Genomic DNA, 8,835 nt, shown 5'->3' on the forward strand with positions numbered 1-8,835 from the left:
CCAGCCACCATCAGTAACTCCCATAAGTCTAATAAACCCATGTCTCTACCTATTATAACAGCAGGTGAGTTTTTTGGAACAGGCAAACACTACATGAGTGCCCTCTCAGATTTGGGGCTCCCTTGATACACCTCACCAGATGCTGAACCTGCTGATGCTTTGATCGTGGACATCCAGCCTCCAAAACTGTGAGCAATAAATCTCTGTAGTTTATAAGCCACCCAGTCTATGCTGTTTTGTTATAGCTGCCAGAACAGACTTAGGCACCCCCCCCACTTAAGATAACTGCCTGTGTGGGATGAGCACCAGGACTTCCCTCTAACCTGAGTGGAAGCCCTCAGAGTTCATTGTACCAGAGTGAGATCATGGAGTGTAATGAAGTGTGTTGGGAGAATTAGGTCTAGACTTTACCCACCACTTGGTAGAACCAGGATTTAACTGATTTAACTTCCCTGACTTCCAGGATTCTTGTGTATAGCATGGGAGTTGTTGCTGTACTGCACATACAATAACAAGGTTAATGTAAGGATCAGAAATAAAAGGTGTGAGAGTCTTTATAAACAGTCAGGCACTATAAAAATGTAAGCTAGGATTATCGTTATTCCTGTTGTAGCAGAAACTCAGAAGTAGTTTACATTAATCAATTAAGAAATAAAAAATCAGGACAGACTGGTGAGGAGACAGCTGAGAATGAGTCTCTGGCCAAATGCTGTCAATGCTGTTTGAGTAGCGAGGATTTAGAACAACTCAGAGAGAGATTATAAATTTACATTCCATTTACTTCTGAACAGGAATTAATGATTTTGTTTAACCTGGGTTCCTACCTGTGCAGAATCGCCAGCAATGCCAGCCACACATGCCCATTCCTGAGCCCACCTCAGAAGGACTAAGTCAGCACTCGGGGAGAAGTGACCCCTCATGTGCCCCAGAGTCTGAAATCTTCCAACTCTGCTCCCTCTTGGGAAAGCATTAACAACCAGGACTCCTGGATATGATTACACCCAGGCCTGCGAAGGTGAAATCAACATCCTTTTAAGAAGCAGAGGAAAACAAGGGTATTTATTGCAAAGAATTAAGATAATGAGATCCAAAGCATGAAACTTGGTGAAATGTGTGAAAATCTGCCACACCATAAAACAGCCCCATGTTACAGAGAATACCATCCACTATTGTGTAGTATGTCAGTGCAGGTTAATCACTACAGGTAGATATAAACAGCAAGTTCATTTACCTGTCTCTGTTTTCATGAAAAGCCATCAATATTTTATTTAACAAGACAAGTGGTGGCTTTTGCAGATAGATTGAAACAATGACTGTCCACATTCATTTTTGTGCTTTTCTCATCATTACTTCCTTATGTACTAGTACATTTTCTGTTGCTGATAACAGAATACCTGGAACTGGGTAATTTATAAGAAAATAAAATTTATTTTTTATGTTTTTGGAGGCTGGGAAGTCCAAGGTCCAAGGGTACAGCTGGCGAGGACTTTCCTCTTGGAGGGAACTCTCTACGGAATCCTGTGGCAATGCAGGGTGTCACATGACAAGGATGGCAAAAGCTCTTTCGTGTGCTCTCCTTATAAAGCCACCACTCCACACCCATGATAACAGGTTAATGGATTTATCCATCTGTGAGGCCAGGGCCCTCACAATCCTATCACCTCCTAAAGACCCCACCTTTCAACACTGCCACACTGGGGATCAGTCTTCCACATGAGCTTTGGAAGAGACAAACATTCAACCCATGTCAGTGACCTTGCCCCTAATTAGTTAGAGGGAATCATACTGAAGAGGACAAATTTTGTTTAGAGAGAATGTAAAGAAAAAAGAAAAAGAGACACTATGGTTAAGTTTTTGACTTCTAAAGTATTGGAAAAGCATAATGTAGTCGTAATGACTAAAAACCCTTCTGCTACAAACTTCTTTTCTAATATATTGCAGAATACATTCCTTAATAAAGAAGGAAAATCCCCACAAGTGTGGAGTCAAGAGAGGCCTAACTGGGTACTAAACCTGGGCCTTAGAGCGCAGTGCTGCTGCCCAGAGTCGGGGAGAATGGGCTCTTGGGAACCAGGGGCTTGGGTTTGAATGACAAACAGAGTCAACAGATGAGACCATGGGCCTACAAGAAATGAATGGCATTGGAACTGAGACCCCCTAAATAAAACCAAAATCCTGGACGGGCCCACACTCAGAGAGGGAGGAGACTAGGAAAAAACTGCCAAAGAAGCCAGACTGTCTGGCCTGGAGTTCCTGTCAGAGGGGGAGAAAAAAAAGAAAAAGAAAATAAATTTAAGGTGATTGATTTCATACAAGCTATATTTTCTCAATTAAAAACAGTTTAGAAAATCAATTGTATGAAGAAGTCCAAAAAAAGTAACTATTTGTAACATTGAAAACATAAATAGTTGACACATCAAAAGAAATTATAATGGGAATGAAAGGATATTTATAACTGAAAAAAACATCAGAAAACTTCCTGGGATATAAAGCAATATTTAGAGGGAATTATGTAACCCTCTTTGCTTGTATTAATTATTTAAAAACCAACAAACAAACCCTAAAAATTAATTAGCTAAATATCAAATGAAAGAAGCTGAGGAAAGAACTACATGTAAATCAAAGAAAGTAATAGAAAGGAAACAATAAAGTTGACAGCAGAAATTAATATAATTTTTTTTAAAAAAAAGAGAATCCATGAATCAAAAGATGATTCTTTGAGAAGACTGTTAACATGGTCAAACCCAAAAGTTAGGAACAAAAAGAGAAGAAACAAAACAACATTAGGTATCAGAGAAGAAACATAACTACGTATTACACATACATACAACTCAAAATTTTCTAATTTTAAAGTTTTTTGAAAACAAAATGATAAACAATTTATGGAAAGTAAAAGAGAATATAAAAGTTGAAAAAAAAAAAGGGCTGACCCCATGGCTTACTCGGGAGAGTGCGGCTCTGGGAGCGCAGCAGCGCTCCCGCCGCAGGTTCGGATCCTATATAGGGATGGCCGGTTCGCTCACTAGCTGAGCGCGGTCACAAAAAAGGACAAAAAAAAAAAAAGTTGATATCAGATGTTATATTAAAATAAGTAGATATAATTCAGCAAAAACAGGCTAAAATCAAAAATGACAATAAAGTAGGGTGCGGTCTGGGAGGGAGTGCAGAGCTTCCTGCTCACTCCGCATAGAATCAGAAAAGGTATCCACCTGGGACATCAGTGTGTTCACCAGCTCCACCAAAGAAGTTTCACCAAGACTTGCTGTGGAGAGTTTTTATTGGAGTACCATTGTATAGGCATGATTGATTAAAGCCATGGTTAATTGAACCCAGTCTCCAGTCTCCACTCGACCCCACCCCTGGAGGTAATGATCACCAAAGTTCCAGACCCTCTAAGTATGTGGTTCGTCTTCCTGGTGACCAGTCCCCAGCCTGAAGCTATCTAGGGGCCACCAGAGTCATTACATTACATAACAAAGACATTCTTGTTGCTAAGGAAATTCCCAGAGGTTTTGAAGCTCTGTGCCAGGAACTGGGGACAATCAGGTATTTGTTATTGTACCCCACACAGCAAACCTCAGTACCCCACACGGCAAACCTCATAACAACGTAGGTAAGTATACTCTTTCCCACAAAGGAATGCAAGCAACTTGGCAATGGGTGGGATAGTTAATCTTCTTTCATGAAAGGGGAGTAAATAATTGGAAACAATATAAGCCGTCATCGGAAAAAAATTTTTAATTTCATGTTGGACATGCTAAGTTTGAGAGGTCTGAGAGACATCCAAATTGAGAAGTTAAGTAGAGTGGGATGTGTCTGGAGTTGAGAAGGTGCTTGAAAATAAATCAACAAATATGCTTTTTATATTATGTGAATTGATAAAATCACCTAGAAAGAGAAAGCAACAAAGCCCCAAGCATGAGCCCTGGGAAACTCCAAACATTAGGTCTGGTGAACACAGAGGAACCAAGAGTCTCAGATGTGTCTACCAGTGAGATAGGAAGACAGTCTCATGTCACAGAACCTAAGAAAACATATTTCAAGAACAAGCTCCCGGTTAATTGTGTTGAAGGCTAGTTAGGAAGAATAGGATGTGAGCAGAGACGTTTGAATTTGGCAATGTTCATTATTGACAATTTTATCAGGAGCACTTTCAGGCATGTGAAGAGCTAAAGAGTAAATGTCATCTGAAAAAAAAAAATGAGTGAGAGGGAGGAGGGAAGGAGGTTTCAGTAATGGGCCACAATAATCAACCACATTGTATATCGACAAAATAAAATTTAAAAGAAAGAAAATTGGATTTCTGCCTAACAATTTACACCAAGATAAGTTCCAGATGGACCACAGAATATAAAATAGGTAAATAGTTCTAGAAAAAACATGAGAAATTTAAAAATTTTTTTCAGAGTAGGAAACTCCTTTCTAATTATTTCACAAAACCATCAACTTTAAAATGACAGTTGTTTTTTCAATCTGCAGAGAAAAATAATCAAAAACCATCAACATCAAAAGAAACTCAGGGAAATATTTATAACTCATATTACAAAGGGTTAATACACATAAATGAGGAAAAATAATTAAAGTATTTGAACAGTACATTGAAAAGAAAAATCCCGTGGCTCTCACACTAATGAACACATGTTCAATTTCCCTCATAAGAAATGCAAAAGAGAACCAGTATTTCCTATTTTTCTGTTATCAAATTAATAAAGATCCAAGAGGTTGATAATACTTTTGATAACACATTGGTAAAGATGTAGAAAATAGGTACTTTCACAATTTACCAGTGTAAATGTAAATTTTACAACCTCAAGTTGTACTGTAGATTGGATGCCCCCCCCAACTCATTGAAGCTTAAACCCCCACTGTAACTGCTGAGGGTGGGAAATCCTATTATGGTAATTGAAAGGTGGGGCCTTGCAGAGGTGGTTAGATTGTAGGACCTGCAGTAGTGAATGTATTAATAATGGTGGTCAGTGGCGTGGTGCTGAGTGCTTTCAAATAGAGCACGAGTTTCTCTCTCTTTGCTCTGCCATTTTCTGCTATGTGAGACCCCAGGTCACTGAAGTCACCACCAAGACCCTCACCAGATGTGTTCTCTGGACTTTGGACTTCCCAGCCTTTGAAATTGTAAGCAATAAATTTCATTTTCTTTATAAAATACCCAGTTTTGTGTATTTTGTTATAAGCAACAGAAACTGATACAAGTTGTAACATCTTTAAAATAATAAATGGACATACCTTTGACCTAGCAAATTCCCTTCTATTCATTTATTCTACAGATAAACTCACACAGGGGTGGATTCAAGTGTTGTGGGGCCCAAAGTTTATACACTTCTTAGTGCCATTTAAAAAAAATGCAAAATTATAAATATCAAATTAGGTACAAAGTGAATATTCAGAACTCATGGGAGTGAGGGCTGTGAAGGTTAAGCTTTGTTATTTTCCTGGCTAATCTGCTTCTGCACTCACATGCGTGCAAATGGTTAAAATCATTTCAATTTGTTTGTAGGAATAAAAAGATACATAACCTGAATGTCCATCAATAGGAACTGGTTAATAATCTACGGTACATTAACACAATGCACTATGATGCAGTGGTTAAAAAAGTTAGGAAGCTCTGGATGCACTGAAATAAAATAGGACTCAAAAAGGGATTGCAAAAAAGCCCAACCAACCAACCAACCAAACACGCACATAACAGTGCATAGGATGTGATATGATTTACATAAAAGAAAGAGTGGGGAGAGACTATATATATGGAGTTGCTTAATGGGCATAAAACATATCATTAGACAAATATACAAGACACCGGTTGGCTCTGGGGAGGGAGACTTCCTAGTTGTGCCTTTAGAATTTTGAGTCATTTAAAAAGTAAAGCAACTGTGTGAAGTTCTGCGGGAGGAGGAGCACAGAGCCGGGGCGGTGCGGGAGGACGTGCAGTCAGGGACAGTGCGGACATGCGGGGGTTTGGGTTTTTATTTCCTTTTAGACGCAAGACTCTAAAGCTTATTTGTGAGCTGATGGAAACGATTCCTGGAAGAGAGAGAGAGGCAGTGCCTCGGGCTGGGGTCCGCGGAGGGGGCAGCATCCCTGAGAAAGAGAAAGGCCACATTTGGCACCGCCTGGCCACTGCCTGCGACAGGACCAACCCGCGTCGCCACCCGCGGGGGAGGAGGGGGGAGAGGCTGCAGGCGGGAGCCCGCGGGTGTGGACGGGGATCCTGCTGCCTCCGTGTTGTTGACCACGCAGGAGGAGGGTCCGTGGCTGAGGGCCCGCGTGGACGAGGCCGTGTGGGAGGCTCCGCACAAGGGACAGAGGACGGGCGTGGCGTGTGACGGAAACGGGCCCATGGGCCTGCCGGGCTTCGTGATTTCCTCCAGCCGAGTTGGACGGTCTGGGGGCAGGAGCAGAGAGGGCAGGCGTGAGGGCGTGGCCCGCTGGTAGACCACGGGGGCGAGGGTGCAGGGGACGAACATCTGCAGAGGAGGGACATGAGGATGGACGACGAGCAGACAGGTCACTGGTCAGTGGGTTTGGGCCTCCCGGGGCAGGGAGTCCTGTCGGGGAAAAGGGGACCTGAGAACGGGAGAGGAGGGGGGGAGATGGGAGGGGAGGGACGTGGGGCAGGGGGCAGCCTCAGAAGCAGCTCCTGGGGGACCCGCAGTCCGTCCGGCCTGCTTCTCTGTGCCACCTTCACCTGGCATCCGGGCGGGCGTCGTGGTTCCCGCACATTCCAGGGATGATTGCTAACTATTGCCATCACACTCTGGGCCTTTGCCCAGGGGTGGGATAGGACGGTCAGTGTCAGCTGTGAGCACAGAGCACAGTGAGGAGGATGAAGTGAGGTGACACACACAGCACACCAGCCTGGTCCCCAGGAGATCAGGCAAAGGTCAATTTTCTTCTCTTCCTTCCCCAGCTTGTGGGGGTGGGAGAGCTGGGCTGTCATTTCCCCTGATCTCACACACAAAACCCATTAGAATTTCCCCAGAGCTTTCACTGTGAAAGTCTTGTAGACTGTGTGTCCAGGTAAGGCAGGGCCTTCCTGATAGACTCAGCACACTGACCTGACCTCTTGAGGACAAATCTCCTCACAAGTGATTCACTCGCCATAGAGTGGCTCCCTCAAGAACTCTTTTCTTGTCCCTAAAAATACTATGAATGTTTTGTGAGGAGACTGAAAGACTAAAAACCAAACCCCATTTTTCATACACCTTTTGTCCATTTGTATGTCTCCTTTTGAGAAAACGGCTAGGCAAATGCAAACTACAACAACAAAATGAGATTCCACCTCACTACAACTACAATGGCTATTATCAAAAAGACTAAAGATAACGAGTGCTGGAGAAGATGTGGAAAAAGGGAATCCTTGTGCACTGTTGGTGGGAATGTGAATTGGTATAGCCATTACGGAAAACAGAACAGAGATTCCTCAGAAAATTAAAAATAGAACTACGATATAATCCTGCAGTCCCACTACTGGGTATATATCCAAAGGAAATGAAATCAGTATATCAAAGAGATACCTGCACTCCCATGTTTATTGCTGCTCTGTTCACAATAGCCAAGATATGGAATCAATCTAAATGTCCATCAACAGATGAATGGATAAAGAAACTATGACATATGTTCTATTCAGTCAAAAAAAATGAAATCCTGTCATTTGCAGCAACATGGATGAGCTTGGAGAAAATTATGTTAAGTGAAATAAGTCAGACATGGAAAGATAAATACCTCATATTCTCACTCATATGTCGGAGCTAGAAAAGTTGATCTCATAAAAGCAATGATTACTAGTGGTTACCAGAGCCTGGGGAGGATGGGAGAGTACGGTCAATGTGTACAAAGTTACAATTAGAAAAAAAGAAGTTTTGGTGTACTATTGCACAGTTGGGTGACAATAGTTAGCAATAAGGTATTGTATATGTGAAGTAGCTAGAAAAGAGGATTTTGTATATCCTTGCCATAAAGAAATGGTAAATGTTTTAGGTGATGAATATGCTGATTACCCTGATTCGATCTTTACACAATGTATACTTATATTGAAACATCATATTGTATCCCCAAAATATGTACAATTATGTATCAATTAAAATTTTTTTAAAATATAAAAAACAAATCCCAGAATGCCACTTGAATATAACAGACAAGCAGCCTTGGGCTCAGGAGTTAATGGCTGCGTGGAGGCACGGAAGCAGGCAGCCCTGACGAGGCTACCTGCGGGGGACCCCAGAGCCAAGAGCAAGAAAGCAGCTCCAGCAGCAAGGCTTTTGTGGCACCCAGGCTCGTGCGGCTGTGCTGGGGCAATTCTGGGTTACAGTGTTGTGGAGCCAGAGTGTGGGGCATCAATAGTGGTGTGGAGAAGTAAGAGTGGAGGGTGTTCAAATGCTGCCCCTACTCTAGCTCCCTGGGCAAAACAGGGTGTGGGTACACTTTCACCAGGAGAATATCACAAAAAGGACAAGATCCTCAGGATTTCCAGAGCAGACCCACACCAATGCTTCTCAGTCCTGGGCCACAGAAACTGTTCACCCTGAGGCTGTCTCTGGAGCAAGTTATGATAGGTTGTAAATGTTACCACCAAATGGACTTGGGACTTCCAATGTCTGCAGCTGGGAGATCTGCCAGTATGTGGTGTGGATTCCTACAGATTCTCTTTCAGTGATCGTGCTGGCTGGTGCTCTCCACAGTTAGAGATTATGAAACTGGGATAAAGCAAGATACTGGTACCCCCTTTGCACTGTGATTTCCTCGGCTCATTGTTGACTTTGGTGGATTCGCATGTTTCCTTAACACCCTTTTGAGATTCTGAAATTCAAATGAAGACAAAAC

Source organism: Cynocephalus volans, chromosome 1 (assembly GCF_027409185.1).
Source record: "Cynocephalus volans isolate mCynVol1 chromosome 1, mCynVol1.pri, whole genome shotgun sequence".
NCBI classification, from domain to species: Eukaryota; Metazoa; Chordata; class Mammalia; order Dermoptera; family Cynocephalidae; genus Cynocephalus; species Cynocephalus volans.